Source organism: Hydra viridissima, unplaced genomic scaffold (assembly GCF_058129835.1).
Source record: "Hydra viridissima isolate aposymbiotic clone 2 unplaced genomic scaffold, HvirCarnegie_v1 scaffold_1, whole genome shotgun sequence".
In the NCBI taxonomy this organism is placed as follows: Eukaryota; Metazoa; Cnidaria; class Hydrozoa; order Anthoathecata; family Hydridae; genus Hydra; species Hydra viridissima.
This window is the reverse complement of record NW_028324300.1, coordinates 12,313,290-12,324,542: the sequence shown is the minus strand read 5'-3', so window position 1 is coordinate 12,324,542 and position 11,253 is coordinate 12,313,290. Positions and strand designations below refer to the sequence as shown.

The following is an 11,253-nucleotide window of genomic DNA, read 5'->3' as shown; positions in this document are numbered from 1 at the left end:
AAAATAACTTGTTTGCGTTTCACCCTCCTTCACATATGTCTTTTAAAACAAACAAAAAAAGTATCGAATACTTCGTATAAATAGCCTGTCGCATCGTATAAATAGCCTGTCGCATCTCGGATGTTCATTTGGTCATGATGCGGCTAAAGAAAGTTAAAACCCATTTTCTATTAAACTTTAACTAACATGTGAGTTAAAAAAAATGTAAGTCCGTTTAACTAAAATTGGTTAAACAATTTCATTCTGAATTTATTTACACGTTTGAATTAGCTTTAACTTTTAGAAGCTCTTTATGTTTCTACCAGTGGTCACTGGCAATGTAAAGACGAGGTAGTATTGCGATAACCAATTATGAGAAACATAGATTCAGTTCCAACATCAAAACAAGACTTTCTGCATTCGATCCCAATAAATACATCAGATGTTTTAGTGGTTTGGTAGAGAAGGTCAGGTGTCTGGTCTTCATTTGGTTATATAGTTTTGTTTATCACAATAATAAGTAAACAAAGTTTTTTGGGTAAACATTATGGGACTTCTATAATTAAAAATATCTGGTGATTTTTAGAAACTTAAAATAAATCATTCGTTTTAGAAATTTAAAACAGTCCACCCAGCAAGCACACAACGTTGAAACAACGTTGGAATAACGTTGATCAACGTCGATCAACGTTATTTCAACGTTGTTTCAACGTTGTGTGCTTGCTGGGCAGGATCCTTGCCAAAAGCCTACCACGCCCATATTTATTTAACTAGGACCACAGCTGAAAAGAAAATTGCATGTTGTACTTCGTTTACAAGATGTTTTTAAAAGTTGTTTGAATGTAAAGAAATAAGCTCATTTTGGATTGCGGAAATTGAATAGCTCTAACAATCTGAGCATTTTAAATTCCAAAGATTAAAAAGCTCTAACAATCTGAAGTGATAAGAAGATACCACAAACATACTGTTTCGCTTATTTCTCTGTAACCACTGAATACCAAGTTCTCTAAAAGGGGAATACGATAAAAACAGTTCCTCAAAAACACGATTTAAAAACTTTACTTTTGTTATCACGCTTTTGAGAAACTCAATATAATAAATTCTTTCTAACTACTTTGAGTATTTTGGAACTTTACGCATATCATGATTACGAATTGCTGGTAATTATCAGTACTGATAAAGATCAGCAATTTTAATCTTAAACTGATAACTTTAGAGAAATGTCTCCCTAATGAAACTTGATTTTTTGGTAGGATTACGACCATTAAAAACGGAATAACGACGAGTTTTAATCTTTAAATAACCAGCATGAATGAAAGAATACTGATTTTTAATGTGGGCATTTTTAACCAATTTAGCTTTATTTTTATTTTGTTAGACGTTGTAAGATAAAAAGATTCTCATTATGAGAATTTGAAAATACATCATTTTGTTCATAACTTATCTTTTCTCAAAGGTGTACACCCTTGAAAATAAGTAATTCTCATAAAGGTGTACACCTTTGAAAATAAGTAATGCTTATTAAGGTGTACACCCTTGAAAATAAGTAATGCTGATAAAAACAATTTGTTATTAAAAGTCTACTTTAACCTTATCTTATACACACACACGCACACGCACGCACACACGCACGCACAAACGCACGCACACATATATAAGTAAAATAAGATTAAGGTATGACTTAAAATATATTGTTTGTATTCATCTGTAATAGATATTGTTTCATCTATAATAGGTATTGTTTATAATCGCTTACGTTTTAATATGATAAGATTAAAAAAGTACTTACACTATTGAAGCAAAAATTGTTAAGTTTACAAAGCAGGTATATTATACTACGGCGTGCTTTTTGATGATTAATAAAAGTCCAGTGGATCTCATTTCACAGACAAAATCTGGGAAAAAATCTTGAGCAATTATATAAAATCTGAAAATTTTTCGAAATTAGGTATTTTACAAATTTTGAAAAACTTCAGTTTTTAAATTATCAATTTCAAAAGGTTATACAATTTTTAATACTTTTAAAAATAAGGTGAAAATCTCACATTTGTGATTGATGAAATGATTTTTGAAGAAACTGTAGAAATAAACTAAATGTTAAGCAGAGTTTAGCTAATTTAAGTTCAAACTTCCACGACTTAATTTAAGTTCAGACTTCCACGTTTTAATTTATGTTCAGACTTCCACGATTTAATCCTAGCAATTACTGGTCTGATATGAAAACAAATTCATTAATTTATTCGGATTTCCCGTTCATCAGCAGTCAAAATAGGCCCTGCTAGTGGCTTATTGTGGCCAGTCAGTTAAAAGAAAATTGAATCGTCAGTAACCACAATGAGTGGTATTTCTTTATTGACAGCTCATCTAGAAGCCTAGAGACGTGCATCCATCTCTTTCAATGGTTTGGCAAACTCAAGGAGATTGCAACAGCACCAATGATTGGATGTGTTGAAGGTCTTTTCTCACTTCAAAACTTTAAGTGAGAGTTATTGTTAAACTCCAAACCTGTTGCCTCCGTTGGACCATAAACCGGATGAAGTGCAATTTAATTCCCAAAGCGTTTTGGTGCTTCCTACTGGCTAGACAATTTTCAAGAATGACACAGCAACTAGCTAAAGGTTGTTTTGCCCTAGCCTATATATAAATTGTTATCTTGTTAAATTTAAAGGCATAAAGAAATATAAAACTGTACCAACTAACTAGATAAAAAGTTGTTTGAAGTTGTGCTGATTTTTTTCCTTTTTTTACAAAACAGCTATCAGCTTTTCTTGAATTTTAATCTTGTACTTAAATTTTTTAATTTCCTGATTTCAAGTTTTTCTTCATGAATCTTTGAAAATGTTCTTTCAAAAATGTCAATCTATAATCTTGACATTTATTCATCAGGTTACCAGCTTCGTTACCAAGTTTACTGAGCTTCACGGAGTTTATTTTGTTCCTCATGCAGGTAACTTTATAGTTTTCTTCAGATCTTCGCCAAACGTTTTGGTATTCCATCAGACTTTTTTAATTGAACAATAATGTTTCGATTAATAAAAAATATTTATTTTCAATAGAAGAACCATACCTACTCTTTATGATTACAAATTTGGTTTAAATTAGTTGGTCAAATTTAATTTATTTTTAAAAATAAATTCAGTTTGACTAATTTAAACTAAATTTAATGTTATGAATAAAATCCAAAAAAAGATTTTATTCATAACAATAAATTTGAACCAACAATTTGGTCGGTAAATGTTTGGATCAAATGAGTTTTATCAACAAACATTATAAATAAGCTGCAAATACAGTTTCTAGAAACGTTTTGAATAATCAGTAGATACAGTCTGTAAACTATGATGTGATTTTCATGAAATTGTGATTAAACTAGCTGTTTTTTAAAATAACACTTTTTACCTAAAATTTGACAGTGTTATTGACAACTCTTTCTTTTTATTTTTGTAAAAGTGAACATTTTATTTTAGACATAAAGGATGAGCCTGTGCTAGTTAAGCATCATGGGCAGCCAATAGATTGATCCATTTAATACCACTGGTATTTAGTCACAGGATACTCGAGGTGTACGAGTTTGATAAGCAGGCAAATACGGGGGATATTGCCCGTTAAATGTCTGTACAACTTACATAATTTATACAAGTACTTGTATATGTCCATACAATTATACGGTCATATACAAGTATTGTATAAAAAAGCTACAACTTGTAAAAGCTTTTTTCTTTTACCCAATAACTTTAGGATGCCCATATATGCGCGTTAAAAGACTACATAAAATGATAAGATATTTCAGTTGTTATTTAAATTAAATTCATTTATAAACATAAACAGACACAAATATATACACAAACATACAATTATTTTATCAGAATTGGTGAATGGTTGAACGAGCAGAAAATAGTTGAATATAAACAAAAACCTCAATAAGAGTTGAAGTAATTCCTCAATTTAAAGTCATTGTGGGAAGGGTATTTCTGAAATCTGAACTGAGAATTCCTGACTGTGCGGAGCAAGGAAGAAAAGAGAAGAGAAGAATCTCAGACAGAAGTTCCGTCTCCCTTTGAGATCACAAAGTTCTTTTGAGAGATTTTATTAAACAGAAAAAGTTCACTCATAGATTTTATTAAACCTCAACCCTCAAATCAATTTTTTTTTAGCGGGCATATACGAGTATAATGAGGATGTACTTAAAGTCTATCAGCCATATACGCCCAAATTACACATTGTACGGGCAATCCCCATACGTACTTAAGTACGAGTAGGTACGGGCCAATCATATATATTAACTAGATGTCTAAATTCCGAAAAATTGTGAAGCAAATTTTTTTTGCCACCAGCATATGATTGGATAATAACTTGCTTTGCCACCAGCATCTAATTGGTTAACAGATATTACGGAAAAACGAATAGCAAAAATAAAACGAAACATCGCCAGAAATTTTTCTTTGTTGCGGCTACCGGCTTTACAACCTTCAAAAACTTGCTTCACATTTTGTTACGGACTTTATGTGAAGTTAGACATCTAGTTAATATATATCATTGGTACGGGCAAAGCTCGTATTATAATGCTTGTGGTAAGGGCATTAATACTTGACCCGTACCCATATCCGTAAACATCAAGTACCCTATGACTAATGGTATTACATAGATAAGCTTCTTATTTTGTTGAAACATTTAAGTTCTTAAGTCCAGCCTCATTTTAAATAATTTTCAAAACGTGGTTTTAAAATAACGGAAGACGTCTATTAGCCGATTTTTAGACCGATTAATTGATATTTTTTTACATTTTTTACGCAAATACGGACGTGGTTGGATATGTTGATTACTTATTGACGTATATCAAGAGATACAACGTCATTTTTTTTTTTTTTAACTAATAATTCAATCAGGATTAGAACCGCTAATATACTACACAAATATATGATAAACCATTAGTCATCTTTAAAAAAAATGTTTCGCGCGATTTAACTATCTTTTCAATAATTATCATAAAATGAAAAAACAGCTTTTAAAATTATGAAACCTTGAAAAAACAAATAATTAAACCATGAGATAGCACTAAAGAACAGGGGCGCTACTGAAGGGGTAATGAGGGTCAATGAGACACTGGGTTCCAATCCTTAAACAAAGGAAAGAAAAAAGAACGATGAATTTTTTCTAAGAATTTATCTCTAAGCTTTTTTCATTTCTCAGTTATACGGAAAGTCAAAGAGCAGTAACAAAGATATTTGGTAATTTCACTTTAACGCTTTAACTCATGGATGGAACATTTTTCATGTTTAAAAACGAATTAACAACTAATTAAGTTGAAAACTTTTATAAAAAATAATTATCACTTTAGAATGACAAAAACACAAAACACAAAAATGTATTTTCAAGAGGGACACAACTTAGATACAAACTCATAAAAAAAAGAGAACAATTTTTAATTTAAAAATCTGCTTTTCGAGAGGGTCTCAACTAAAATGCTCAACTTGCTCCCCTCTTTAGAAAAGAATGTTATGACACAAACTCCAATAAGATAATTTTTTGCAAATCGAAACACGAAAAATCTTCTTGACTCTCAACAAAACATTCGGCTCATCATTTTGAGGCAAATCACGCCAGAATGGATGATGTTTGGCTGCATCAAGTGGGTGATAATTTTATTCTTTTTTTGTTTTTCGAATCCCCTTTATTTGGATTTTTTTTTTAAATAGTAAAGTAAATTTGAAATTCTTTTTGAGAAAGCATAATGGTTCTAGGGTTCTCCTTTGATGATCAAGCCCATAAAAGAGTTTTTTTTGAAGTTGTTTGAAACTGAACAACAAAGGTATATGCCAGTTTGGGTTTTCCAGATGGCTTTAATTTTTTTTTTTGCTAAAGTTTCATCAGTGAAATCCAAAAAATCTTGAAAAACATTGGGATAGTTTTGAACCCAACACAATTAGATATCTCAACAACTGCAATAACGTTAGAATAGTGATTGATTTTTTTAATCTTCTTCGTTTGCTTTTCAATTGCAACATGCACGGAATCAGCAACCATAAATGTATGAACTGATTCAATGAATTTCAAAGTGATGTTTTCAAAGTTAAAGTGATTGACTGCTTTTACGAGCAATTAAGTGTCCAGTTTTTGTTCGGCGCTAAACAGTTGTTTTCCTACAAAATAATTGGCTCATTGCAATTGACTTGTACAAAAAATTCCAGTGAGCAGAATCTTTTCAGATCTCTCACTGATCGCTTCAAACCACAAAACTGTACTATTGGGATTTGAAGTGTTGCTGGGCCATGATCTCATGAAATGTAACTAGTCTTAGCATAAAAATTGCAGTTTTGTGTTGGTTCATGCTGGGCAATATCAACACTTTTTGCAAATTAACTGCAAAGGCAAATCATTAAGACTGTTTGTCTTCGGTATAATGCTCTCGAGCAGGTCTGATCTTTTCTTGGTGCACAGATTTTTTCAAGCACATAACACTATCCGTTTAATTTACCTGGCATGAATATTTGTGATTAATAAATTTTATGCAGATCTCACATTTTTTCTTTCTAAATTTGCTAAAACTTATGTTCAGTTTTTCTATTTTTTTTAGAAAAACCCATAAATGGTTTTTGATGAAATCTTCATGTATTGTCCGTTTTGAGATTTCGCTAGATATGTAAACGGTCATTCCACACCAAACTATCTGATTCAGAAATCAGCGCCACTAGACCATCTCACATTTTAATATGATTTTGTCAGCATGCTATTAAACGTCTGTCATTAAAATTGCCTAAATCGAAATGTTGATTACTTCGGATTTTATAGGACATTTGGAAAGTTTTATTGGTTTTTGTTGAGTCATATCTCCAGAAGCAAAAAACTTTCGGTATTGTTTTGTCTAAAGATTCTACATACCAACATAATATGAAGCAAAAATCAGTCAGTAAAAAAACAACTACCGTGCAAAGCTCATTTTACTAACTATATTTTCATTTCAACCGACAAGTCTCTTTAAATTGAATTTATAAGTTTAATCTAAATATTTTAAGTTATACATAAATATCGAACTTAGAATAAGAATTATTTTAAAGTTGTTTATATCCTAACAACTGTTTTAAAAAAAAGATATGTCTTTGTTGTCTTGGAGATGTTGAAGGAATCCCATGTGATTTCATTACTTGTTTACTAGTGATTGACCGGAATTTGAAATTTGCCGGAACCGGAATCAAATCTAAAATAGATTTTTATTATTCCTAACCGGAATCGGAACCGAAAATAAACCCATACCGGATATAAACCCATACCGGAACAGGAACCGAGACCGAAACCGAAAAGGTACTTTCTTTCCACTTTAGTCAATGCTAACTTCATTTTGTTATTTGCATTTTTTTCATAGTCTTTCTATAACCCAAGGCATTGAGAAGCAATTGGACAATCCAAAAAATCACTTAACACTTCTTTCATCATTTTGGAAGATAAATGTGCATTTGGTCTTGTTTGAGTTTGAGATTGCGCGATAATTTTTGACATAATGTGCAAAAATGAAGGTTTTTTTTTTCATTTTCACCAGATAAAATTTGAGTTGCAGGAGCCGATTCATCTTCAAGAGGTTCAAAATTGTTCATCGGGTCATGACAATGTGTTTAGCATTTTGCAAAGCAGCTTCAGATCTGAAAAAATACTATTTGTCTCTTGGATCTAAGAGAGTGGCAACTAAATAATGTTCTGTTTCTTTAATTGCGGAAAAATATTTTTCTGCTGCGTTTTTCAAAGCAATTTTCAACTCCTGAACACTGACGTCGCTGGAGGTTGTTTCCAAAGCTTAAATTATTGTTGTCACAATCGGAATGCAGGAACGGATGTAAGAATCAATACCTGACAACGTTTTTGTTGCTCCAGTCTTGAACAGAAAATCCAATTCCCACCGAAGGAAACTTTATTAAAGTGGCAGCAATAGCTGTCTTCAGGTGTAAAGTTCGCTCAAGTATGTAATAGATAGAGTTCCATCTTGTTGTAACATTGTCTTTTAAGCCAAGTCTGTCTTTTAAATCCATTTAGATTTCTTGCTGTCTGTAAAGCTCAGCGTAGAAAACAGTCGAATGGGATGCGTAAGAAAAAAGTTTTCGACTCTTTGCAATCAATTCGTCTATGATTGGATCTAAAAATATTTCTTTTTTAATTACAAATTGAAGGGAGTGGTTAAGGCATCCAGCTGACTCATTGAAGACTGCCTTTACATTTGCTGCATTGTCTCATAAGCAATCTCCAATTTTTGAAGAAATCTCCCACTCCTCTGCTGCTGTTTCAATTTTATTGAAAATGTTTTTTGCAGTATGCCTTTCATTAAATTGAGAACAAGAAATCGCGAGGTTAGAATTATTTTGTTCTATCTCCAAGTTTAAACGTTGGGAGAAAGTTTTTGATTTTTTCTAAAAGTAAAAGTTGTTTAAATTTTTAGCTTTAATTTTTAAAGAAATAATAGCTCATGCTTTAAATAATTTATGTTTAAGCAAATTATTTTGAAAAGAATTTATAAAATAATGCTTATCTTAAAAGTTATTATTACTAACTAAAATTAATAAATCATTTTCTCCCAACTTTTAAAATGGGAAATAGAACAAAATAATTCTAACCTCGTGAAATGTAGAATTTGACACAATTCCAGTCTTTAGAAATAAGATGAACAGTCATTCCTAGATAGCCATGATGACCTTGCATCAAGACAGACTGACACATTTTCAGCTTCTGATTGTACCGACTTTTCTTTGAGAGCAGTTTTTATCTTTTCATAAGTTGGATCTATTAAACTTCTGTAGTATTAAGCAATTTCATAATTTGGAGGAAAAAGAGCATAGTGTCTCAAAAACCCAGCATCATTGATAATAGACCTCGGTTGGAGGTCAAGAACTATTATTTCAAAAACTGACTTATGACATTTTTGGCCTCTTTCAGAATTAGAATCAATTTTTGAAGAAGCTTGAACCCAGTTTGGAATTGTTGATTTTAACATGTCAGTTTTTGGTTTTTTCGATCTTATGTTGAAGATTGGAACTGTCTTTCTCTTGTTTAAATTTAGTTCAGCTTCTTCATTTGCTTTTGGATTTCCTGAACTTTCTGGCGTAAGTTTGATGTCAGGATGATGTCTTGTCAGGTGTGACGTGAGTCCATATAACCCTTGTTTTTTTGGGTCGTCAGATTCTCTAAAAGCTATGCCGTTGCAGATTTTGCACTGAACCATTCTTGAATTGTTTGCTTCAATTATGAAGTATTTCCACACTAAAATTGTTTTTCTTTTTGAATCCATATTTTCAGAATGAAGCATCAGACAGGTTTTCAATGTTGCTGGTTTGAATCAAGAACAAATGTTAAAAATATAATTGATAAGCATATTCATTGTTATGTAAGATATATAACAATTGCTACACAGAAAAATCCCTTTGGACAATCATTAACAACTTGCTTTTTAGACAAATATTAACGATTTCAACATTAGAATTCCCTAGGACATTTAGGAGTTTTGCACGGAGAAACTCTCGTGTGAATGCAATTAAAAACCATTGCGCTCAACTTAAAGGGATTCAAGAGAAACAACGAATATTTTAACACTTTATAGATTATATAGTTAGTTTTAATATTTAATATATATCTATTTATACAAAGATTACACATAACAACAAAATTGTCTTTCGTTTGTCGAAAAAAACATTACAAGCTATGAGCATTAATTATAAATGAATTTAAACAAGAAAATAAATTAGTTTTCAAACAAAGCCGAATCCTACTTCCATTACTTCTCAGGCTTAACATTTAATTAATAAAAAAATCATTTAAATTATTTTTATCAAAGTGATGATAACGCTATAATGCAAAATAAAGCTTATGATATCTTATTCCGGTAACATTTTGAACCGATAATCCGGTCGGAACCGAAATCTCAAATATATCCGTAACCGGAACCGGAATTTTGGTCGATCACTATTATTCACAAACATGTAATGAAATCACTTGTTCTCAAACATTTAACTACTTGTTCACGAACAAGTAATTAAATTGCGCTCAGAACTTTTGAATGAGGAACAAAAGTTGATTGTCAGACAAACTTATAATTTGTTAGAGGAATTAATATTCAATTTGCTTCCACAACAAATCATTGGAATCTATACAATTGCTAGCAGAGGTTTTTAAAGATGAATGGCTTTCAAATGTATCAGTTTTATCTGAGCATCATTTTATTGCTAAAAACAAAAGCAAATATTTGCCATTATAAAAAAAAATAAAAAAGAATTCAAATGAGTTGACAATTTTAACGGATTTTTCTGGAAACTATTTACTTGTTGTACAAGATGATGTTCAGAAATTTTACTGGGAAATCAGCCAAGCAACCTCGCATCCTTTTATTGTTTATTACAAACTGAATGACGTATTTCAAAATAAAAGTTGTCATTTTATGTTATCAGAGATTGTACGCATTACGATACAATTTCTGTTCATGTGTTTCTTAGTAAACTGAAAGCTAAACTTAAAATTTGTTTAGCTTTTAAAATAAAGTATATTAAAATATTAGTTTTTACATTAAAATATTTTGTTTTTGGGTAAACAAGCTTTGAGCTTTTCATGATAAATCATTAAGTTTAGGAGAAAATCGTAAAAGTTAAAAGATGTATATATTGATCCAGTTTTTTCACTTCTCTCTAAAACGATTTTAATTGTTTCCTGAAGTGTGAAATTACTCTTTCTAATGATGCAATTAAAAAAAAGGTTTTATGGGGTATACATGTCATTTTAAGGTATTTCAATTTTAGCGCCACACTTATTTCACTTTTAGCGCCATACTTATTTCAGAGTAACTCAGCATGGAGAATTTTAAAAGAACTGATTTTTGCTCCATATTATGTTGGTATGTAGAATCTTCAGACAAATAACAATACCGAAAATGCTTTGCTTCTGGAGATATGACAATACAAAAAAAACAATAAAACTTTCCAATGTCGAATTTTTGTTGCCAGTTGGGGGACCATAAACTGAATTGTAAGCATACTCGAGTGATTTAAGGTATGTCTGGCTTTTATCAGTGTTCGGTTGCACCACTAAACAATTCTTTTGAGCAAAACATTTTTTGGAAAACAATTTGTGAAAACAAGTCACACGCGTTTAAAAAAAAATAACACGAAGTTTTCTCAGACTGGCCTTAAATTACACGAGTTATAAAAAACTTGTGTTAAGTTTTTTGTAGCCGTCTCTCTCGGGTACTCAGAAATCACATTTTTTGATATAGAACCTTCAGACAAATTAACAATACCGAAAATAATGATA

General features: G+C 31.0%; 2 long non-coding RNA genes across 5 annotated transcripts in view; one reads left to right on the top strand and one right to left on the bottom strand.

Moving 5' to 3' along the window:
* Nucleotides 1-24: 24 nt before the first annotated feature.
* The window catches only part of LOC149893380 (uncharacterized), a 17,135-nt gene continuing 5,906 nt past the window's right edge, over nt 25-11,253 (bottom strand). The window contains exon 3 of one of the 2 annotated variants that reach the window (XR_016447078.1): nt 25-143. This is a non-coding gene — a long non-coding RNA (uncharacterized LOC149893380). Of the gene's footprint in view, nt 144-6,042; nt 6,117-11,253 lie in introns of those variants that run through there. The other variant, XR_016447079.1, reaches the window with a different exon arrangement.
* On the top strand, nt 112-3,583 carry LOC149893381 (uncharacterized). 3 transcript variants are annotated; one of them, XR_016447065.1, is made up of 3 exons: nt 112-204; nt 2,866-2,926; nt 3,444-3,583. It is a non-coding gene; the product is annotated as an uncharacterized LOC149893381 (long non-coding RNA). The 3 variants fall into 3 exon arrangements; XR_016447074.1 differs by lacking the exon at nt 112-204 and adding an exon at nt 331-446; XR_016447075.1 differs by lacking the exon at nt 112-204 and adding an exon at nt 2,503-2,597.